The sequence below is a fragment of the Coffea arabica genome, chromosome 7e (genome assembly GCF_036785885.1).
Source record: "Coffea arabica cultivar ET-39 chromosome 7e, Coffea Arabica ET-39 HiFi, whole genome shotgun sequence".
In the NCBI taxonomy this organism is placed as follows: Eukaryota; Viridiplantae; Streptophyta; class Magnoliopsida; order Gentianales; family Rubiaceae; genus Coffea; species Coffea arabica.
The window spans coordinates 23,979,790-24,005,004 of record NC_092323.1 but is presented as its reverse complement, the minus strand read 5'-3'; the positions used below and the strand labels follow the sequence as shown (position 1 = coordinate 24,005,004).

At 34.4% G+C, this 25,215-nt stretch overlaps 2 long non-coding RNA genes across 4 annotated transcripts; both read right to left on the bottom strand.

Annotated features, from left to right (window-relative positions):
• Window positions 1-769: 769 nt before the first annotated feature.
• LOC113701635 (uncharacterized) lies at window positions 770-7,941 on the bottom strand. Of its 2 annotated transcripts, XR_011818617.1 has the most exons (3): window positions 2,014-7,941; window positions 1,795-1,887; window positions 770-1,061 (listed from the first exon to the last, which is right to left on the bottom strand). It is a non-coding gene; the product is annotated as an uncharacterized lncRNA (long non-coding RNA). The 2 variants fall into 2 exon arrangements; XR_011818616.1 differs by having other exon boundaries at window positions 1,795-7,941.
• Window positions 7,942-20,368: 12,427 nt separating this feature from the next.
• Window positions 20,369-24,863, bottom strand: LOC140011502 (uncharacterized). 2 transcript variants are annotated; one of them, XR_011818687.1, is made up of 3 exons: window positions 24,707-24,863; window positions 23,363-23,553; window positions 20,369-20,808 (listed from the first exon to the last, which is right to left on the bottom strand). It is a non-coding gene; the product is annotated as an uncharacterized lncRNA (long non-coding RNA). The 2 variants fall into 2 exon arrangements; XR_011818688.1 differs by lacking the exon at window positions 20,369-20,808 and adding an exon at window positions 21,391-21,661.
• Between the last annotated feature and the right edge of the window lie 352 nt (window positions 24,864-25,215).

The window sequence follows — 25,215 nt, the reverse complement described above, 5'->3', positions numbered from 1 at the left end:
AAATTTGGACCCAGTATAGGGTCCATACATGTCACGTTTGGACCCAAGAATAGCTTTCGTAGTTCAAAATTTGTTACACAGAGCACAAATAAAGTTAGTACACGCGCATTTTTATACAATATAGACCCGAACATGTCGACTAACAAACTTAGCTCTATAAAATTTGTTTGCATTATTATCATAGTAGAGATCAAAATATATGCGGCCTTAGTTACACTGGCATTTCTGTATCTTTAACAACAAAATCGATTGGGATTTCATACGTACTCATTTTCACAGCCAATATTAGTTGCTAGTTTACATCTTCTAACGCCGCATATTACCACTCGAGAAAATAGAGTGGCCATGAATGAATGGCCATGATTTGTTATAAAAAAGTCCATGACAACTTTTTAATGCAAATTGAGTAATTATAGTTGTTATTTGTTTCTAAATTGACCTTTTACCATGACCATTACCCCAAACGCTGAAGCCAATTAAGTTGAATGTTTGGTGAATGTTTACAATTACGTGGTAACTCCGTCCAAAATTTAAGTTTAGATTTTAGGACACTTACTCTTTTAATACAACAACTTTCTTTACATAATATTTGCTTCTAAATATTACTTTTATTACGAACGCGTACCCTTTTTTTGTTGAAGCAAACAGGACCATTTTATAGTATATCACGAGCGCATATATCACGACATATCACGAACGCATATATCACGACAGTCATTTGTTGTGGTATCCTATGAAAAATACCATAATCATAAAGAAGCACGTTCAATGGTATTGTAAAAATGTTAATTTTCAGTCAACTTTATAATTTCTTAACAACTTTATACAACCCATTACAGAACAATTGATGACTACTAATACTGGATATGATTACAATTGTAACCCACTTATCTAAGTTTGAATAGAGTGAAACATTGAAGGTGCCTATCCAAGCACATGAATAACTTGTAATAGCTTATTAACTGCTTGTAACGTAGATATGCAGCATTCCCAATCAAGCCAACATGGAGGTCCAATAACAAATGTTCTTCGAAAAACACCGCAAATCTCGTTCAAGATAACTAATGTATGAAAATAAAAAAAAAATCTAGTCAGTTACAGTCAACATGCACTAATTCATTTCAATATTGTAGATTAAAAGAAACTGATAATAGGGAAGCGATTGAAACTGAACAATATCTTCAACAGAGAAGTACTAACATCAATAAATGAGGTCAACTTGGTGAATGGATAATCAGAACTAAATACACGTAATGGAACATACGGTTAATAATATACGATGTCCAAGACATCCAATTAACAATACTACATAAATATGTGATGTAACGATAAAAGTTTGTCACCCGCGGTGATGGTGAAAATACATTATATGCATCAATATCATAGCGTGTTGAAATTGTCGCACGCTCCTTCTACATTATATAATATAACTATTCAATTGTCAATAAATCATTACCAGTGCCTATATTGCTCATTTCAAAAGCTAAATTGGACTAGATATTATAAAAAAAATTATATATCAAACCATTAAGATATCTCTGACGGAGTTATGTTTCAAAAAAATAGAAAATTTGGGTGCATCCATTATGTAGGGACTGTCGCAGGAGGCTCCTAATTAACCAAACGGTGGACCTTCGGATAATACAAAATAATATGTCATAGAAGCGAGTATACGTTAACTACATAATATACATGCGTTGAAGCGTTCAGGTGTCCACCATTACAATAATCAGAAAAGTAGTTTTACGATAAGAACAATAACATCTTTATTTTTTCAACTAAATGTATGCATACCATTTCACTTTTTTTCGATTTCGGGAGCAACGGCGTTTGGAGGGTCATTCACTGATTGGCTCCTTGAATGCGTCTACGAGTTTTGAATGGCTCCTACATTGTATAAGACAGACCAAATAGGTATGTCAGGCGTAACAAAATTATCACATAATATAACATCCATGTAACTAATTATACCGTTAGAAACATTTAAATAAAAGCTAAAACCATGGCCATCACCTCTTAACATATTCAGAAGGAATTGTTTTTATGCCTACGGTATCAAACACCTTTAACGCGTGCCTATACAAAATTCCTTCATTCTCATATTTTTTGCAACTACAGCGTACATTTAGATCATTCCGATTGAATACCACTATTCTTTCAGGTCCTCCATCATACCTCATAATCGCAAACTCCACAAACATCCCTGCATCTTGTTGTTTTAATATAATCATAGTTGTTGACTCGCCATATTCATTTTGGAATGCATCAAATACTGTTAGTGAATACGTCTCTGCTGCATGCACAAATATAGGTGTTTGCCTCAACCCAATCATGGACAGTTTTTGCCTTATTTCATATTCTGCGATGAGTTCATTATGTCTCTTATCATCAACCACTCGATTGAAATGTTTAAACAACAACACAAGGTCGTGATCCAGTTTCAATGTGCAACTCATGGTTATGCTCTAAGACAAGGTCATGCACACGGTACTTCATTGTCTCTCTAAACAATACGATAACCATTTTAGCTCCACACCCTGTTTTCGTCGGCGCTCGTGCCCTCTTTGGCATCACATCACCTTCGTACTTGTGCTTCACACCTTTCTTGCAGCAACTATATCTCCTAGACGTTGTCACTCCGTCTTTGCCTTTATTTAAATAGTCTTTGCGTATACTAAAATCTATTTTAGAGACATATTTGTTGTAAAACTTGTACGCATCCTCTTCACCGCTGAACTCTATTCCTAACTCAAGGGTCCTTATCTTCTGCCAATTTGCTGCAATCCATTACTTCTACTCCTACCAATTATGCATCAAATACCCTATTTTGCAATATTTCATGAATAGTATGTACATAAACAACAGTATAAATGTATATTACCATTCATAATGTGTTATAAATCACACATTACTCGTATACCAAATCCTATTATTATGCTTATGAATATGATTAATGATTCACATCACTTTACTTTGACTCTAAGACAACGGCATTATTTATGTACAAATACAACTCCATGTACACTAAGTTATACGGACTGTAATATGTTGGTCACATGATGTAAATCTTTTTTAACTGTATGTACATCCACTCTGGTGATTATATTTAGATTCTAGGTTCCTTAACTCACTGGACCTTATGTCATTCGTTAATTATATAAGTCTAAGCCAACTTCGCATTTTATACTATTTCTACATTTTGAGGGCCAAACAAGTATTTTCTACTCATTGTAATATATTTCTTACATCATGTAATTTATTTACAACACTAGGTACACCTATTTGTTATTCACATCTATTTGCTTCTTTTTCTCTGTTTCACCTTATTCAACTCTATACCTCTATTTTATACACACTGCATGATCCGGAGAAGGGCAAACTAAGATTGTATAATGAGCATGGACCAACTACTAGATGCGCAATGATTCATACCAATTGTAATATGGTGGTTATAACCTGTAACTTATTTACAACAAGATGTACATTCATTCACTTGTTACATGTGACTTTGTTTCTCTCATCTTTCCCCAATTCCGCTTGATGTTTTACTTCAATACATACCCTTAGGTTTTCGGATAACTACTATCTCATTATAATCCATCACTGAAAAGCTGAATGCTCACACGCACACACATATGGTACAAATTCACTATTCTTCACAACCAATATTATGTTTTTAGTGACTCTAATTTCATCCCTAAACCCTAAACTGATGTGCATTGGGTGACAAATGATTGGCCACAGTTGAAGACGATGGTTCAATCATGTTACCTTGGTATGCTAATACGCTTTATGTTTCACCGAACTTGGAGAGCGCAATTACTTCTGCTATTAAGTTGCATGACTGAACCAAGTTCGTCAGATGATGAATTTCCTCTATTTGCTTCTAATAGTTTGTGTCGCGCCCCACTTTTCGAATGATGGGTGTGTGTGTGTAGTGTGGTGTGAGATGTGAGTGTGTAGTGTGTGTGTGAACGTGTGCAAAATGAAAATAAAGGCCATGGGACTTGATAATGCGACGGTTTGGCCATAAAAAGTTCAAAAGGGTTTTTGTATCAAAAATGGAGTCGCCACTTGGTATAGGGTTAGGGTGTACCAAGTCACCCAAAAATGATTTTTGTTTTTGAATAAAAAAGTAAATAAACCCTTTTAGAGAACTTTTGGGTCTACGTAACCAAAAGAGGGATCGGGGGTCACATTTGACGAAGGGGAAGGCAAGGATAAAAATCCAAGGCACCCCTTCGACCTAGCCAAGGCTAGTTGCGTGACTTAAACCAATTTTCCTAATTTTTCTACCCAAGGTATGTATCGCATGTTGGATTTGACTAGATGAATGCAAAAATGCAAACCTAAATTCTAAAATGTCTCTTGTAAGGTTTTTGGTCCCAACCACATGAGTTGTGGCGGCCAATAAAGGAAAACCTTATAGAGGTCGATTAATGCAAATGATGGCTAAAGTGCAAGTGTGCGATTGTATAAAAAGGTGCACGTGTGAAATTGTATGAAAAATCCAAGTGTTTGTGTGCAAGTGTATGAAAAAGTGCACGTGTGAAATTGTATGAAAAATCCAAGTGTTTGTGTGCAAGTGTATGAAATATAGTGATAAGTGCATATAGGTGTAATTCAGTGCAATTTTGTGAAGTAGAAATCAAAATGAACAATAAGGAAAGGAAAATGTGAATTGAAAAGAATGAGTAAGTGGTAAATGAGAATGAATGAACCTAAGGGAATGCATCAGGTCGGGTATGGGAATGACTCCTAACTTTTCGACTTCGATTTTCCCTTTGATTAGAAAGCAAAACTAGCGTGCTAAGGCTATCGAGTAGCCACACTCGCTCGTTTCCCTTATCAGAAGGGGACTCTTCAGGCAAATGTACCCTAACTAGCATGAGATGCAAGACCTAAAATGAGGGGAAAGGGGAATCGAGGAGCATGCCAGATGATAAAACTAAGGAAAAATGCATGATATGTAGTGAACAGGCCAATAATGCATTAATGAAAAACAAAGGAAAAATCCTATTGGGTCTAGCGTTGGACTAGCCCTTTCTATGAATTCCTACTAGCATTAGACTAGTGGAAATGATAAAAGAAGCCGCAACTAGCGTTGGACTAGTGTGGTGACGTACATTCATCCATCACATTCATTCATGGCTATGGAAAGCGATTAGACATGCCAAACACCTATAAACACATAGCACATAACAATTAGCATGCTCGACTAGATGCAAGAACCTAATAAAGCAAATTAACACATAGCAACAAAAGCAAGCAAGATACATAGGACAATTAAAGCCCTAACTATTACATTTGCTAGCTAGGCACATGACTTCGATAGGTCTTCATTGAATGCTCCTCCAAGCCCTATCTATTACATTAGGGAGACCCTACTACAATCTAAAAGGGAGAAAAGGAATAAAATAATTAAATCCCTAACTATTACAAGCCAAGAGGTGTACACATACCCCATAAAGAATAACTTAAATAAAAAGCAAAAGGGAATGAAATAAATGCAAGGAATTAAGGAAAGGCAAGGAAAGCGAAGTAGACATGCATATTCACATAACACGTAGGAGCACATAGGGTCGAATGAAGTGCAAATAAGGGATAGAGTGTACCTCCCTTGAAATGGAAATCGAGTAAATGAGATATTAGCTTCAAAACAATAAAAAGGTCAAGGTACCAATTTATGTGGCAAATAATCACAAAGGATAAAAAATAAGCATGAATTTGAATCAATTAAATCATGTCGACAATTCACATTTAAGAAGTCAAAAGAAGAAAGGACCTGATTGCAAAGATTGACAAAGTTTGGAGGTCAAAATTAAAGAAAAATAAAGTTCAGGGACCTATTTGCAATTAATTTAAGGATCCAATTGAAAGAAGTTGAAAATATCCAGGGCCACAGCACAGTTAAGGAGAAATTCAGGGACTGATTTGCAAAATTATTTTCTGGTTTCTTAATGGACCAAACCATTGGGCCATTTTTCCTTATTTGCTTGGGCCAAAACCTTCCAGGCCCAATCGGAAATCCAAAACAAAAGGGAATGGGCCATTTTCACCTTTATTGGGCCAAGATCACTTGGCCCAATCGGAAGTCCAAGGAAAAACAAGTGGGCTAGTATTATTTCGGCCCAAAAATTAGCTAACCAAAACACATGGGCTATGACCCTCTAGCCCAAGCCAAAAACCCAAAAATGAATTAAACCCTCTTACTCAAACCCAACTAAATATCATTAGCCAAACATGAGTCTACGCCCAACAAGATAGCAAATCAACTAAAATTATTTAAGCCACAATTATGATCCAAAACCCAAAATTAATTTATCCCAAAAAGTCACATAAAATAGGCAAACATAGGATTAAGCTCAAGAAAGGCAAAATGGATTTGATTTTTCCAAATTTTTGAGACCACGGTGAACAAGGGGGACTTGAGGGATTAAAATACAACAAAAGCAAGGACCTAATTGAAGGACTTATGAAGGTGTTGGGGGCAAAATTATGAAGTCCTAAAATTCTGGGGTTAAATCATAATGGAAAAGGGAAATTGAAGGACTGGAATCATGAATTTAATCAAGTAATCTTCTTCTCCAAATTGGCTCAACATCTGCTGCCATCTTTCTTTGCAGAGGGAAAATCAGAAAACTCAGGCCATTCCCAATCAAAACAAAATTGCGCAAGCTCCTTCTCATATCATTTCAATTTTGAACTCATACAACTGAAATCAACGGCAAACAGTGCCAAAAACAAGCCTGTCAGAGCCATTCGAAACTCTGTTTTCTACCGTGAAAGTCCACTATTTTGACAAGCATGGAATTCGCTGACCATATCATTTTTCACACAAAATGCAACAAAACTCATCCTTCAAGTATAATTTTTAATTCGGCATTTCGTCGAACAGCTATTGGGCATTAAAAACTTAGCCAATTCTTTGTTCAGTTGGAAGTTATTCAGCCCAAGAATTATTAATAGCAAAAGAATTCTAGCCCAGTAGGCATACACAGCATGTACATTCAACAGAACCATGAATAAACGGCATAAAATTGAAACAACAAAGCTCACGGCAACCATGCTCTGCGAGCTTCTAAAGCCTAAAAATGGAGAGGAAAAGGATAAACTCACAGTGCTTTTTCTCTGTGAATCGCAGGTGGGGTGGAACAATTCCGGTGGTGACAGATTCCGGTTGCTGAGCAGGCGGTTGATGGTGATGGCGGATAGCAGCGGCAGCGGACACGAACTGGTGGTGGCCTGATTCTTCCTCCCGTTTCCCTTCTCTTTTCTTTTGCCCCACCGCCAGCTCCTTCTATATCCAGCCATAGCCGCCACCGCTCCTTTCTTTTCCTTTGATTTTCTGTCCTCCCTTGAAGCCTTCCCTCGTTGCTCTGTTTTCTTTTTCTGGTTCCTTGCCGTCATGCCCTCAGATTTTCCAATTTCCCTAAGATGTCTTTCCCCTCTCTTCGCCCTCTACTCTCCCCCTTGTTTTCCTTTTTCGTTCCTTTTTCCATTCTTCAGCCCGTCCGCCGCCCCCTACTGCCTTGCCTTTTTCTCTCCAGGCTAAGCCCTCTGTTTTTTCCTCTGTTTTTAGCCGTGGCTCCTTTCTCTAATTGCCCCCCCCAGATGAAACGTGCTGTGTATTGTTTCCCTTCGTTTTCTCCTCTGCCCCGTAATCTCTTCTTTCCTCCTTTTTCTATTTCTTAATCGAGGCCCAAGCTTTCTCAGACTCCCCCTCTAGTTTTCCTTTTAGCCGCCATTTCTGTTTTCTTTTCTCTGTGTTTCCTCTTGGCCAAAAACCTCCGTAGACATCCCCTCTGTCTTTTCTTTTTCCCGATCCTATCCTCCTCTCCCTTTGCGGCTCTCAATCTCTCTCTCTATTTTATCTGGGACCTCCCAACCCTAAACACTCAAAACATCTCTTCTATATTTGCAGCCTAAGGTCTCCTGAGCCCCTCCTTGCAAAGCTGCGAAAAACGCAGCAACAATGTCGCGTATTCACTTTTTTTCTTTTTTGGTTAAAACTAATTACAAGTTGATAATAGTAAAAATAAATAACAAAACAATTTAATTATCATTGGACGAAAAATAAATAAGCTAGAAACAACAAAGTGCAAATTCCAATTCATTTTTTTCATTTTTCCATTTTTCTTTTAAATAATGAAACTAAATCCTAAACAACTAAAACATATTTTTTGAACACTTTTCTTTTCCCTTTGAGAAATTCTAGCTAAAATGGCTAAAATAACTAAAACTAAAAAGTAAATAAAACTAAATGTGACGAATAAAAATAGAACAAATAAAAACGAATAGTAAATAAATAAATAATAAAACACCAAAAATTTGGTGTCTACAGTTTGCTTCAGTTTGCTTCATAATACTTTGCTTCACGACCTTCAGATTGCTTCAAAATAGTTTGTTTCACGACCTTCACTTTCAACCAAGTTTGCTTCAATTTCCTCTCTCTTTGCTTCCTCTGTTAGCAAACAGTTCAGTCGGGCAACCACTCTCCAGTCGTTTGCTTCCTTGGTTCAGTCATTTGCTTCTGCTATTAGGGACTCGGAGAGCACCCTTTTCGGTCGATTTTGTTTTGTGCGGCTATTTCAAATTTTCAACTTTCAAAATTTCAACTCTTCCGTTTACTCCGTTTGTTACCGTTTAGGCTAGTGCAATTTTTTTTTTTGAAGCACCCATCATTTTTTAGCCTTCCTGACGTGGTTATTTCTAGTCCTCACGGTTGTGTTTATGAGGGAACCTGACCGTCCCTGCGCCGTATCCCACTTAAGTTTCTTTTACTAAATGCTGATAATGTCAATTTGGTTTTTCTTTTGCCGAATGCTTTTAAATTTCATCTCCAAAAACCTAAAAGGATTAGTTAATTTGCTATATTGCATTGTTACCATACAACATTTCATTACTTCTCAATTTTATATTTACTAAATTTGCAAAATCATCAGCAAAATAACAAACTGCCAATGTGCAACGCACGTTCTCATATGTTAGTATTAATTAAAGACACAAATTATTGCAGACTTGTTGAACCAAATAGTCATAAATTCAGTATCAATTTAGTAACTTGATCAAATTTTAGTCAGTTTACTGTATCATTTTTGGGTGATTTTTAAAACAAGAATTTTTTAAAATTACCTACATGATCTTTTTAAGGGAATTTACAACTAATCTCCTAATATATGTCCTAATTCTCCCTTTAACCCATAACTCCCTCCTCCCCCCCCCCCTTTTTTTTTTGTAATAAACTCATCTTTTCATTTGCTTTTCTTTATTGCTACAGAAATATAAATCAGCTAAAAATCTAAATTTTGGAAAATGTAACTGTAACATACATTATTTTTTAGTTGGTGTGAGTTTTTATCCGTGTCTATTCCATTTTACACTTTTGTTTGCAATTCTAGAACTTTCTTTATTGCTCATTTTTTGTGCTCTTCATATTTAGATTTGATTGAATATTGTAGGGCTACCAGTGGCAGAGCCGGCTAGGGAGTTTTCACATATTCCTTTTAATCGTTAGGAAATTTTGAAACTTTTCATTGAAAGCCTTTATATCGCCCTTGTGAGAACCCGAAAAATTAGCTTATATTTATTTATTTCTTTAAATGCATTTTCTTTACTTTAAATTATTGCCTTAATTTTTTCATTATTTTTATAAGTGAGTCAAGTTTTTAAATCATTTTCGTGATATAAGTTAGTACATATTAAGTTTGAAGTGCATTATGGACTTGGGACCCGCTAATGCGGTAAGTGCGGTAAAATTTTGACGACTAGGTGAAGTTTTGCATAAAGGGATGTTATTTTATAAGGTGCTAAGGGCTAATTAGAGGTTAGTTAGATAGATTAGTTTTGGAAGACAAAGAGATGAGTATAAACCCTAAGGTGCCATTTGTTGCGAAACCATTGGAAGTTGGACCTTTGACCAAAACCATGCTTTCTTCTTCTTATCTTAATCAAACCTTTTGTTTTCATCTTTTCTTCTTCTTGTAAACATCATGGACGGAATTTTAGAGAGAAAAGGGAGAGAAAACACAAAAAAAATTCAGCCTTAATCTCTTGCTTAAATCATGAAGAATCCAAAAAAAAATCCTAACCTACTCCGATCAATCTTGAGATAAGTTTGAAGAGAAGCTTTTGGTGAAGTTTTAGAAGAAGAAAATCTTTCATCCCTCTTGATTTGCTTGTCACCTTTGGGTTTGGAGGTAAAGAGTTGAATATGGCAAGAAACTTTCCTCTACTTCAAATATTTGCCAACTAGTGGTTTAGGGTTTCAATTTTGGTAGTTTCATGAGAAAATTTCATAGTTTGAAGTTGTAATATGGAATTTTCAGTTTTATTGGTAAATTTCTGCCCACATATGATGCTTAAGTGTTGGCCATGGTTTGGTAGCTTTGCTATGTGAGATATCTAGCTTTTACATGCTAGTTTGACTTGCCTAAAGAAAATTCCAGCTTGTGAGTAGGAATTTCAGCTTAGGGTTTCATTTTCTAGCTTTAGTAGGTGATGGTTATATGCTTGATTTAGTAAGTTATTGGCTTGGTATGTGTATGCTTGAGTTGATGCTGTTTTATGGTAAGAATGAAGCCTTGAGTTGGCTGGAAAAAGCAGTAAATACAAAGGAGGTGCTGCTGAAAATTTTGTCTGCAGGAACCCTTGGGCAGCCTTAGGAAATCTGCTATATCTTGCACGACCGAGTCGACTGGCAACGAAGGGCAAGGGCCCAGTTCAGCCAAAAGGCTTACATTCATGCACGAGTAGCATTCAATCATTGAAAATTCACTTTTGCTTGGGTTGAGTGCGATAAAGTACAAACTTGTCCTTCGAAAATTCATTTAGCAATCACTGGAAAGCATTTAACATTCAAACAACATTCACAACATTTTACATAGTCATTTAAAGTACACACATATGCAAGGAACACTCACCAATATGAGCAAGAGATATGTCAAAAGTTTCCTTCCGGGTTGTACTCCGGATCACCAAAGAAACCTAGATCAGTCAAAATAAGGTATTATGGTTCAACTAATCAAAATCTAGATGAACCATAAAAAATCTAGAAATTACTAGTGCAAATATGAAAATACAGTTGTAGAGTGAATAATAACATTTGAACTTCCAAGGCACGAAAAATCTTGAGTCATTTCTCAAATTCAAACGTAACGAAAGAAAATTCCAGAAATCAGTAGTTGAAAGAACAACCAATCCCAAATTGAAGTGAACAAATATAATTCAAAGTTTTCGAGATAAAACTAACACTTTTCATTTTAGTTGATACCAAATCTTGGTCAAAAACAACTCAAATACTATATTGAAGTGCATTCAAGGATACATATGTAACTTAAGATCCAACTAACCCTAAAATCAAAGCTTACATCTCACTAATATTCATAAGAGCAAGTAATAGAAATTTGGACAGCATTTCCCCTATTTTCTTACTTTTTCCATCCAAGTACAACTTGGATTCATAAGCCAACAACCCTCCAATCCAACCACAAGTGATAACAAACAATATTTATCTATTCAAGGCCTCAAAGCTAACCAAACAAACCAAATAATAACTTATCACCATGGACCAAAGCTAGAAACCAGTTTAAAGAAGAACTGATAAATGGTAGTTTTGTCATCCTTCGGTGTTTTGGTCATAACTGTAGCTAGGTATATCGGATCAAGGTAAATTTTATGGCATTTCGAAGCTAAGACATAGACCTACATTTTTGTGAAGACATTGACATCCAGTTCTCACAATTTCAAGGTAAAAAATGGACGGTCCGAAGCACATGAAAAACAGGTCAAGAAAATTAGAGTTTTTGCGCAATCAGGAGTGCTCTGGCCAAATCATAAGCTAAAATGATCCAATTGATCTGAAATATTGCAGGTAAAAAGTTAACTCAAATCCCTATAACTTTCATGTTTTATCCAAAAGTTGATTCAGTCTAAAACATGAGAAATTCGCAGCCCAAGTTGAATCCAAAAATAGGGCAGAACTGACATTCACCACCAAATGCTGAAATTTTGCATATCAATCCTAAAACTACTTATCAAAGCTGGAAATTGCTTGACAAAGCTGAAATTTCATCTTTTAAGGATAAATATCACAATCAAGCCACTAATCATCTCACAGATTCCATTTCCAAGCTCAATACCAACATATTAGAGATAAATATCATAAATCAAAACTGAAAAATCACAAACCCTAGCTGAAATTCACTAATTTTCACCAAAACTAGAGTATCATCCAACATAATTCAAGATTCAAGGCATCTATCCCATATTTTGCTAAAACAAGAAATAAAAAGGAAGTTTTAGACTTATATCTTCCAAAACACTGGAAGAAAGTGAAGAACCAAGCTATTTCTCTCCAAACAACTCCACAACAAGCTTCCTTAGCTCCTTGGTGCTAGTTTAATCGGTTTAGTTTTGTGGTTTCAACTCAAACAAGGCAAGATTCAAGATTGGAGTTGGAGGTTTTCTCTCTTGTTTTTCTCTCCCAATTTTTGGCCAACACCAGAAGAGAATGAAAAAATGAACCAAGAAGAAAGATAACTCATTTGGTCAACCAACCCTTGGATCTTTGACACTTGTCAAAACCAAGTTTTCTCTCTTTTTTTTTTCTTTTCTTTCCTTTTCCTTAGTCAACAAAGATGGCTGGATTAAGGGGTAATTTAGGGAGGATTAGGTGAAATAAAAACAAGAAGATTAGGGTAAGAAAGTAGTGGTCAAGTGGTGTACTCAATCGATAACAAACGGTACACGTCGATTCAAGCCTATTTTTCTTAACTCGCTCGTACTTGTGTTTTTACTTATGGTTCACTAGTTTATTATTAGCACTTCTAATCACACACTTTCTCTTACTCAATACTTACTCTTATCCACCAAATTTAGTACACACACCTCACCAAGTGATCACACTACCAAAATACACAAAAACACACCAAAAACCCTAGTATGCACCATTCCTTTAGAAAAATCATAACTTGAGTTATAAATGTCAAAAATTCATACAACTTGGCCTGTTAAAAACTAGACTTGAAACACTAATAATCTTTGGAGACATCTCAAAGAGATTCAGTTCATAAGTTGGTCCAAATTGAGCCGTAAGTTACTATAACATTCCTATTTTTACTTGTGCAGGGCAGAATTTTCAGTCAACTTTGCCAATTTTTTGGTGTTTATAGAAATTGAATCAAACTCTAATTTTTATATCGTAGGAAACCCTATGAATCTAGTTTCAAACACAACAAACGGAACTCAATTCCTCCTGCGAAATTTCAGATTTTCTAACAACTTGAAAATATGAAACTTTTCTTAACAAAATTCATTCCCTTGGCTCAAATTCAACCATTAAAACAACCAAGAATCTAAAGCAAGTAAGGTCAAATAAAAGCTATAAAGACAAGTAAAATTTCGGAGCCTCACAATAAACATGCTAGATTACATTTCTTTTTTTTTTCTTATGTTTAAGATAAGTTGATCTTGTGGGTTTAAAGGTCAGACTGCCCTGTTTGAAAAGTGAGTTTTTTGGGTGTTTGTTTAAAACTTTACTGTAGCTTATTGTAGAATTTTTTAAAAATTTTTTGAAGTGTATAAATTTTTGAATAATTTGAAGTGTATAGTTTTAAAACTTTAAAAAGTTTTTTGAGATTACTATAGCTAAAGTTTTTAAAAAACTTGTAGCAAACAAACTTGGCAAAAAACTCAAGTGCCAAACAACTTGGGGTTTGGTGCCAAACAACTTGGGGTTTGGTGAATCCTAGAAGTTTTCCAAGTTGTTGATTTTGAATTTGATGCTTGATTTCTCGAGATGACAACTTAGGGTTTGGATGTTTATATGTAACTTTGGTGGCTTTACTTGTTAAGATTTATGGTTATATATATATATCTATTAACATGATGGGGATGAAGCCTTGTGGATTTGTTAAGAATTTTTGGTTAAAAATTGAGTGATTAGTCGGATAAATATTGGGAAAAAATTTGAGAAAAATTTCTGCTTGCTGGTCGAAAACAAGGACTAGAAATTTCAGCTTGGATTTTAAATTTTTCATGATGATTGTAAACTAAATTTTTCTCAAAACACTCTATAAGACTTTAAACTACAAGTATGTGTTGGATTTGAACCAAAATCATGGACTTTAAGTGGTTTAAACTCCATTTTCTCACTGTTTTCTTCGCTAAAACTCTGCTCAAACTAGCCGAAGAGAGAGAGGCTTTGTGCAGCTTTTCTCTTGAAGTTGTGGGGTGAAATTGTTATATTAATGCCTTATACACTTGATTATATCTTAACCCTAACATGGGTGATGGATTTCAGCGAAATATGATAAGTCTAAGAGGTGAAAAACCTCATTTTTTCCTGTTTTAAGTGCTAGATTTCCAGTCTAGAAACAAACTATTTTGGACAATTTTAATCCCTAATTGGTGGATGAAAATGAGATATTTTTACACTACCTTTTACTTGAATCATTGACGTAACATGTACATAGATTTGCCTCTTGAATTGAATAAGAAACCATGCGTTTTGGGGAGAGTTTGTGAGTGAGAAAAATTTGAAAACTTAATATTTCTTAATTGGGACTTGGAAGTAGTTTTGTTTAAATGTGTGGCTTGGAGTAGTAGATCTTATCGTACTCTCTATTTACTTGATTCTAGGACTTGGAAATGAGTTCGAAGTTGCACCCGAGATGGACATTTGAACTTTGCTTTAAGTGCTGAGTGTTCTAAGTGCTTGTGAAGTGCTTATGTGCCATGTTTCCTTGATTGAGTGATATGTTTTCTAAGTTGAGATACTGATACGTGAATTGATATTACATGGGTGAGCATGTACCTTATCATGCTCAATCCTTCTTGATTAGATTCCTGATGGTTGTATTAAATGAATTGCTTTACTTGTACTTGACTTATTGGTCATTTGGGTGGTTATTCCATCGACTCCATTGCGTGCTTGGGGCTCCAAAATCCCAATGGCTGGTTGGCCAAGTCGAGGCGGCCAGGGTTTGGTTGATGAGATCAATGAACCATGGGTTTTGTCACTTAGATTTGAACTTGAACTTGCACTTGAATTCTTGAACTTGATCTTGAACAGGTATACTCAAGTATTACCTTTCTTGAATTTGACGTGCGAGCTCGATAGGGGGTTGACCAATGGTTGGAGAATGACGTGAAGTGGTGGATTACTTACTAGCATTATGGAATAAAGTTGATGAACTGTCAATGGAAACCTTGAATCTTGATCAAGCAACTTGAACAAGCTCATGAGAGCCCCGTATCCTATTTAATGAATGTGTTATTGCTTGATTGAAGTGTAATTGCTCTATCTTATGTTGCCTTACATTCTTTATGGCTTGTGTATTAAATTATTGATATTATTAATTGCATGAATTTCTTGGAACCTCATTGAGCAACAGCTCACTCCTTTAGTTTGTTTTCTTTATAGGGGGCGAGCACTTGGGCAAGTGATTAAGAAGGGTCGAGTTTTGTCTAGATCTTTTACCTTAGTGTAATAGTATCAACTTTCTGGTTTTATTTATGACTTGTAAATTTTGAAAACTCAGCTTTTGTAAGTTTGAACTAGTGATGTACCTTAAGTTTGAAACGATCACCGTTTCATGTATTTGTCGAAGAATGGTTCTTGTTATTGTTGTTTGGAGATGTGATTCTTGTTTTTGAGGTTGTTGCACTTGTGACCAAGATTGGTCAGGTAGTTTGTGATTGAATTCTGACGAGAGTTGAGCAGGCGGTTCGCTAAACCCTTTGGTTCATCTTAAGGGGAGGTAGGATCGTCACAAGTTGGACATAAATTTCTGGGATGTTGAAGCCCTCCTTTCTGTGCTTGTTAGGCTAGAACTAGTTACTTGTCTTTAGCAAAAGTAACAAGGAAAACAAAAAGGATATGTAGAATCCAGCACAAAAAAAGGAGGGAAAAGCCTAAATTAATTGAATAGATCATCAAAAAATTTCTTAAAAAGATGCACTCTATAAATCTCACAAAAATTCCCAAGATTTGGAGAACAAACCTAAATATTGTTAATGGAACTCAAGATTCAGAGTTACAGCAATTGATAACAAAATAAAAGAGAAGGTAGAAAAGCTCATCAGCCAACAAATTAGTTTTAATAGAAATAGGTAGATCGGACTAGAACTCAATAGTTTTTGTAGAAATAATTTTCACCAAAAAAAAAACACTAAGATACTTTGACCTCAGAATCAACTCTGTCTGACACAAAATAATTATAACATTGATAATAATAATAACAATCTTTATACAAAAAAAGAAAAGTGCTTACTTTTTTCCCAAACTTAATGTGCCTTACTCAGTCCAAGAAGATAAATAAAATAGAAAACTTGACAATTTGAACTTTCATGTATTTTCCTTTATCCTCAAAAAATATTGGAACATGTCAATATAGTTGATGGTACAAGGTTTGCTTTGGGAAACAAAAAAAATTGATGCATAACGGTTTCATTTTTTCATCTTGTAATTCCACCTAAATGTACGGTAGAGGAAGCAAAGGCATCTGAAGTAGTAAAAGAAAGCAGAATCAATAAATGAAGAAAACCGATAGAAGACTCAAATTTACTACCAAACGGGTTAAAGTATAAATTTTTTTTAAATTTTTTCTAAAAGAAGAGGGATGCAATTTAAGAAGCGGTGAGAGGACAAAGGCATTTAAACCTTGAACCTCTATTTCTAGGAGATTTGAAGTTTGATAAAGTTTGTTTACAACACATGAAATGCAATTCAGATTTTGTGTGGCATCACGGAGAATCTTTTTGTGGTTAAGGTTTATTTATCCAATAATTCGTGAAATTGGAGGAAAAGGATTGAAGAAACGAAGAAAGCGACAAAATTGGCTGTGCTTCTTTTTTCTTTTTGTCAAAATGTCAGTTGTATTTGTATTAACATCATAATCAGCTTTACATATCATTTACAAAAGAGAGGACTGCCCCATCAATGTTCTGTGCCTCTCTTGCAAGCCAAAGGAGGGAATCATTTTCCCACTTTACTTCCCTAATCAGTTTGATGGCAAAGCTTGCCAAGCTGGTCCTAGCACTATTAGAGTTCTTACAAACAAAAACAAACTGGCAGCTCCAAAAGGCTTCCTGTAGTTACCAAATGTCCCTAAGAATTAAAGATAAAAACGATTCATCATCTATCCTTCTATTAGACACTACTAGTCTCTAGCAGTCTGCAAATATCACCTATTGCAGCCATCTTTTTTCTGTTCCTAACAATAAGCCTGCTCTAATTGACATGGCTGTGTTTCTGCTATATATTCTAATTGAACCAGCACGTGCAGCTCATAGACTTCCACAAATTTCAGTGCAAAAAAAAAAAAAAAAAGCACCACATGCGTACCATGTAATATTGACTTTTTCTATGTTTGGATAGAATATTATTTAAAATATTATTTAAAATAATTATTGTAACACTTTTTGTGATGTAATACATGTAAAATAAAAGGATAATTAGAAATATAAAAATGTGAATTGAAAAATATGTTTATAATATAAGTCAAATATTATGTGAAATAATTCAATAATCCAAACACTCTTTAGAGTGATTCCTTGACGATAAACACAGTTTAGACCAAAAACACCAGTTGCCACAATGGTACTTGCTGGGAAAGCGTACTTTTATTTATTGAACTTTTTATTATTACTATAATGCACCTTATCTTTTGTGACACAAAAAAAATTAAAAAAGAGTTTAACCTGTAGTATTGGGCTTTTGGCTACTGTTAGATGAGAGAGTTGTAATCTAATTTCTAATACAGTTGGACCCCGTAATCAACTCTTCCTTCAAAAAGGACAAAAGAAAAATAATTCTTATGGCCGAAGACGCAGTTTTCAGTAATTGAAGCCATCCACTCTATGGTTGTTAAGCAAGATTTACAAGAACGAATTACTATTTTTAACAAAATTATAAAGGATAATAAAAAAGGCTCCATTACAAACTGTAATGTGAATTTTTTAGTATCAGTTAAATTATGTAAAATATGAAAACGTTAGGCATTAATTTAACCAATGAACAATTATCTCAACCTACAAGCGATTTGAGTCAAGAGATCACGGATTAGAGTTATCAGAAGGTAAGTGAAGAATAACTATTGATACTCTTTTTTTTAAAAAATAAAAAGTTTATCCCAAAACAAATTAAAGATTTCAAGAAATAGAAGCAGGTAGATCATACTAAAACTCACTACTTTCTATAGAAAGGATTTTTACTAAATATTTTAAAACACTTGGACCTCAGAATCAACTTTTTGTTTGACCAAAAAGAAAAAAACATGAAAATCTTTGTACCGAAATGACCTCTTTGTGTTAAGCTAATCTTTTATTTTTTTTTCCAAAGTTCAAACACTAATTTCCTTTCTACATTTATAGTTTGTATAAAGATCATATTCAAATTGTTAAGTACAATCAATGCATTGAGTTGGAAAACACTTTCACTCAAAATGGCTAAACACATGCATCTTCTTTTTAATTTTTTAATAAGAAAATAAAATTAAACAAATAACAGGAACAGAAAATTTTTGTGTATTTACCCAAATGCAAAATAAAAAAAAACATAAACTAATTCATTAGATTACAAAGAAAAGATAAATTAGTTCTGTGTGCCATGGTGCCTAGGATAAGTAGTGGATATCGCCATAAGATATATATAGTAGCATTTCTTCCTAAAAATCGTTAATCTAATCGAACCAAATGGCTTGCACAAATCACTGGAAAGTGATTGCTCTAAGTTACAAAGCCTTTTAACATAAGAACTATTGATCTTGGTCCCTAGTTTTTGATATTTACAAAACAAATGGATGATACTAATATCTCTTCAAGATATACTTTCAGTTATGAAGCAAATCAGATTCAAAGATCAAGTGCAATTGAAAGAAACAAAGGTTGCTGAAAGCTGTCGAATGCTTGTGAAGACAGGATCGGATGTCCGATAATCATTGCGCAACTTCGGACGCATGAAGAACTCCATCACCGGACGTCCGAAGAAAATAAGATATTCCTCCCAACTTACTGACTTCGATTAGACGCAAGCATCGGACGTCCGATAGGATCCTTCAAACTCGGCGAAAGCTGTCGGACGCTCACAAAGACAATATCGGACGTCCGATAGATTTGAGATATTCCTTCTACCTCATTGTCTGCTTTCAGACGCAAGCACCGGACTTCTAATAGAATTGAAGAAGATTTTTCAAACTCACTGCCTGCTGTCGGACGTATGCTTCGGATGTATCGGGCGTCTGATACTCCCAACGGCTAGTTGACTCTTTAACTACTTTCTATCCGTTGGAAGTATTAATGAAGCATTTTCTTGGTTTCCTATAAATAGAGCATGGTCAGAAATTTCAAATAACTTTTGCACACTGAAGATACAAAAGATATAGAATAGTTTTAGTGAGAAAACACTCTTCAAACACTACAAGAAAATTGGTCTTTAGTGATAAGTGACAGGTGTCGAGCCTGTGCAATAATAAATACCTACTCGAAAAAAATAAATTTTCTGTGTATCGTAGTGAGTAGGGTCGAATCCACAGGGACTGGGAAAAATTTGATTCTTTTCAAGTTCGGGACACGGGGGATTTTTATCAAAAATAAACTAAAAATAATTAAACAATTTAACCAAAAATAAATAATTAATTAATACGAATGTAAATAGCAATTAAATAAATAATAAATAAATTCTAGCCAAGAATACAACTACGCAGACACAGTCCATTCATCCGATCATTGATGCAAAGAAGGTTCACTTAATTTTATTAACAGGTTAGTTATAGTCGCCGATAACCTCTAACGACCAGCTTTTCCTTAATTTATTGATAACCAAGGTACGACCGTTGATTACCCCTAACCAGGAAATACTCCTAGGTACGACCATAGGAATTAATTTCCTAATTGCCTTAAAAACTAGAAAAGCCTATCCCAAATTAATAACACGCTACGAGGGTTATTTAAATCAGATTGCATGTTCCCCTAGTATGTGAAAATACTAGTTGTCACTAATATTAACCAACTAAACAATTACGGATTTAATTGATTAATTTGACAGGAGATTAATAAGTCAAATTGCACATCGGGCCCTTGATATCCAATTAACAAAATAATCCCATGGAAATTAAAATAGAAAACATGCAAATATTAACAAATTGAGGAACACGTAAAATTAATTAGATCTCACAGATATTTGGGACTGCGTCTTCGCGTTGATTCTTGACTATATGAGAAAATTAGCCACGCCTCATAAGAAAATTCTCACGCAATTTAAATGGAATCAAATACATAAATAACTAACTAAGAATTTAGGAAGAAACTTGAGTCTCGGTAGACTCTTTTAAGAAAAGTTGCACACCACACAACAAGAGAAGGAAGAACTCCTCCTCTGAAAACCAAAAACTACCTCTATCCTCCTACGGAGCTTCTTGGAGAGAAAACTAAAACTAGTCTAATAGCTCCCTTTCACGTCCCATATCTTCATACATAAAAAAAGCAGCCAAAATGGAGACATCACCCCACGTCCTCCAAAGAGGTCATCATTTCTCTACACAATCAATTCCATTCCACTCAAAACAAAAGCAATTGTCGGTTTTCTTTTTGACCAAGTGCACACGTTCACCAACAAGAAAGCAAAACCACGAATGTGCAAAGAAAGCACACTTTAGACAATACAACTTATTTGCGGTCCCCACCAACTTTGACATGTTGTCTAGCCAAATTGAATTCCCAAATGCAATTCCATTCTTCTTCGTTGGTTTGCACCAAAATTGTGTAAAGCTTCACAATAATCTTCTCAAGAGGTTTCTGCTCCAATTTCTGAAATTATATCCAAATACCAAATATAAATATATATTGACAATTAAAACAAATTAAAGCAATATTTGGCAAGGATAAAAATGAAAATTAACAATAAAATTACTAACAATTAACACCCTATCAATAAGCCATTTTTGTCGCAAAAAAATTAAAAGTCGTCACTGATAACTTTTATTGACAACTTTCTAGTCGTCACAGAGTCGTCACTGAAGGCACGTCTGTAAAAGTACATAGTGACGACCCTAAAGGTCGTCAGTGAATCAAACTGTTTTGTGGCAACTGGTGTCGTTAATAATTGTTGTAATTTTAGTGATGACACAGTATTTTGTCCATGATGTACAAAGTAATGTCATCACTAAAACTAATCCATAGTTGTCATTGGTATAGACTAATTATTGACAACTTTTGTTGTCACTAAACACTTTTTAATTCTATGACAATAGGTTGTTATCAATGGAGAATTCTGATTCAGTGACAATACTTTATCACCATGAAATTTGAAGATTTTCCTGATACAATTATATCTAAAAATGGAAAAAAATGACAATGCTTGATAATTAACAGATGAAGGCATCCAATACATTACAAAATGCCAAAATATCATATCAAACATTCGAATATCATAATGAAGTTCAACAACACCCTACAAATAGTTTGATAAGTAGTATTTGGCCTAAATTTCACATATAAGTCAAGGTAGCTTTACAAAAACAAATCCAAGTCCCAAAAAAAATATGTGCTGTCAAAACATTTCCCAAGTATAAGATTTTCTTTATAGTTCTTGAGTCAATTAGCAACTCCTACTGCTGATCTTCCAAAAAGCTAAAATGAGCAACATATCTGCAGTGAAGTCCTGCAATTATTAGTTGGTCATAAGAAAAACTTGAGACAAGAAAGAGAACCAAAGAATTTGCAAGAAAATAAGGTAAATCATTCCTTTGAAGTATAATCTAGACAGTGACTAAATAAGAGCAAAGTAAGAGATAAAGCACTTAGAATATTAGAGTTCAAGAAACACTTCTTTTACTTCTACTAAATTATTAAGAACTTAGGAAACAATGAATATGCTTATGCTACCATATTAAGAACCAAACAGTGATCCTTCTATGGCTTCGTAGGCTCCATTTGTATGGTTCATTCAATAGATCATGCATAGCAACTTCAACTTTTCAAGTATTGAAAACAATATTGTTTACCACTAGACCAAGTTTCGATGACAAATAAAACTCCAACATATATAGAGATTCTTTGCACCCATTGGTAATGTTTTAATGATTTTAATAACAAAAATTTGATGCATCTAATATTTTAGTGAAACTATGTAAAATAATGGAAAAGATGCTCCACTATAAATCTAAGCTTCAGACTATGAGGTGAACTAGTACATTCACTAGCCAACCTACTTTCAATTTTCAAAAGTTCTAATAGCAAATATCTCATGCTAGTAGCTTTAATAGCATAAAAGTAAGTAATTATCAAGAAAAGTATGCATAAGATGTCATGAAATATCAGATTATGAAATTTCTTTTGTACTAGTTAGCTTAGAGACCGCTTGTAGCTTGTTTATATGCAAATGTCTCCAAGAACAAACTGAAAATTGTCACTTTTATAGAAACTTTGTTGACAAGACCCAACCATTTGAAACAAGTGTAGCATAGATAGAAAGGAGTATAAAATTACCCCAAAAACAACACAATAATTGAAAATTCCATAGCAAGGACCAATAGAAAAATAATAAATTGTTTCATTCATGTACCAAGATTTGGGATCATTATAGCTTACAAGCTTTCATACTAAGCATCAAGAAGAAGCAAAAGTACAATATGTTATCTCTGATCAATAAAATTAAGGTACAACAATTCTATTAATCTTATTCCTCTCACTCATCGCCTACATTAAAGAAGTGAAAGGATTAATCAAATTCAACAAAATATAGCATGTATAGTACTAAGAAACAGTAATTGAAAAACAATCAGGCCATTTACCTTAAATTCAAGACTGCAAAAGTAGTTACAAAGGAAACTCCAATCATTTTCTACCACATATGCAAGATGATCTGCTAGTGCTTCCTCCATTGTCCCAGATTGTTCGAAGATCTTATCAAATGTATAATGCCGACTTCGGTATTGTGAATTTAGTTGCTTAAGCAATGCTGACTTAATATGTTGACGTTCATCATGAGTGAAACTATTTTGAAATATGAAGTTCTATCATACCAAAATCAGTAAAAATGATACAACTTGATAAGTCAAGTGGAAAATTGTGTCTCTCCTATGAAGTTAACTTACATTAGTGAGTTTCAACATTGTTTCTCTGAGATAAACTTTCGAGCACCTTCTCCAATTATTCTTCCACTCAATTCTGAGACATTAACTTTTACTTTCTTTCCAGCCCTTTTTTCCTTAAACAATGCAATGTTATGAGTATGACCTCTCTTCCTACTTAAGTTCACATGGTCTAACCAAAACATATTTAGAAGATTATTAATATAAATAATGAAACATGACATGAGATATATTAAGTTGTAATGCAGTTACAAGTAGATCTTACAAACCATTTCCATTGTCATGAAGATCCTTGTTCTCATTAGGTGCATTATTTCCACCAACGGACTGGTTAGATACAACCTGCTGCAGTGGGAGGCTCATATGTTTGCATCTCAACAGATGTAGGAGATGCCAATCCATCCCTTGATAATGTTGCAGCAATTTTTTGACTAGCTGATGTAGCATGAACCCATATATTCTAGCCATGTATACAAAGACATAATCAGTATAAGCAGCTAAATGACAACGTCCTACCGAGACACCGAACCCATGTCAGCAGCTTCAAGCATAGCAAAAAAGAAATACAAATCATAGTACAAACAATTTAAGGTTTTGGAGTCTAATTCACATCAAATTGTACATATGTAGATGGATCTAATAAGGCCTGAAACTATGAATTTAAATAGAACATTATTGCTCAAAAGTTAAAGGATAGTCAAGCATAGTCATTACAATCAAGCATAGTCAAGCGTAATCTGTGTTTTAGCGAATTAGTGGTAAATGATTTTTAACAACTAGGGATGACTATGTTCCAGAGATCATTTTAGCTAATCAAAAGTAATCTATGCTCCAAAGATGACTTTTTAACAAGCAAAAAATACAACAGTAAGACAGTAACAGGATTAAATGAGACAAAATAGACCATACAAGATGCTGGACAGATTGCAGAATACTTGAACAAAACATTTGACCATCTCTGGGGACATTTCTACTTGCAAAATTTGAAGTGTCTTATTCTTTAAAATTCTCTTATTTCCCTCTTCCAACATCTATAACTAAATTCGTAATCCTTCCACTAAATTTTATAAACCCCAGACCTGCAAAACACCTTTCTCTCTATATCAAAAAAATCCTCCCAAAAGGTATCCCTTAAACAAAAGACAAACTCAAATCAAACACCTAGTGGACTAAACATAACGCCAGAAATGCTGGCCAACTACTCACCAATGTGTCGATTCTTGGGCTTACGGTAATTTTCTTCAATGTGGTTGATAATTACCAAACTAGTATTCCGGAGCTTTAGAACATTGGGGACGTTGTAGTTTTGGGCTAAATATACCCCAAAAACCATACCTACCATGAATGAAAAACAGTCCTAATTAATCCCATTCCTGTATTTTTTTTTAAGTTCTTATTGTCTATGGGCTTTTCGGTAATCCGGAGAATTGAGGATGGAAGCTCTAATACATGGAAGAACTAATGCAACGGAGAAGGAGATTATTGCACCCACAACTTAAATCTTTCTATGAGATTATTGAACCCACAACTCAAACAATCTAAAAGAAAAAAAATTAGGGCAACGTAATTGGGGGAAAAATAAGAAAAACAAGGAGAGATATGAGAGGACCTACCTTAGAGTTAGGGGAGAATGAATCGATTTTAGCTTGGGGAATCCATATTTGGCCGAGAGTATATGGAAAATGGAGAGTGTTTTCTCTTCTTTGAGGGATGCGAAATAGAAAAGTGAAGAGTTAGAGTGGGGAGTTTGGGAAAAGGAACGGTGACTTGTTTCTCTCTAGAGAGTACTATGAGTTAAAGAGTGTTTCTTTCTCCCAATTTTCAACAAAAGAGTCCCCGCCAACTTTTTTACTATTTTGCCGTCACAAAATTTCGGTACTAGTTAATTCAATCAATTTTGTAACTTTAACTTTTATTTGAATTTACTAACATATTAAATTTTTTGAAAATAATTTACTAATGTATTATTAACCATTTCTTGTTAACCATACTGTCTTAAAAATTATTAACCATACTGTGTCAAAATTGTAATTGGTAGAAATTTTAAATAGAGCATATTCAATTAACAAAGCACATTTTAAATAGCGCACATTCAATTAACATCCAATATAAAACTTCACTA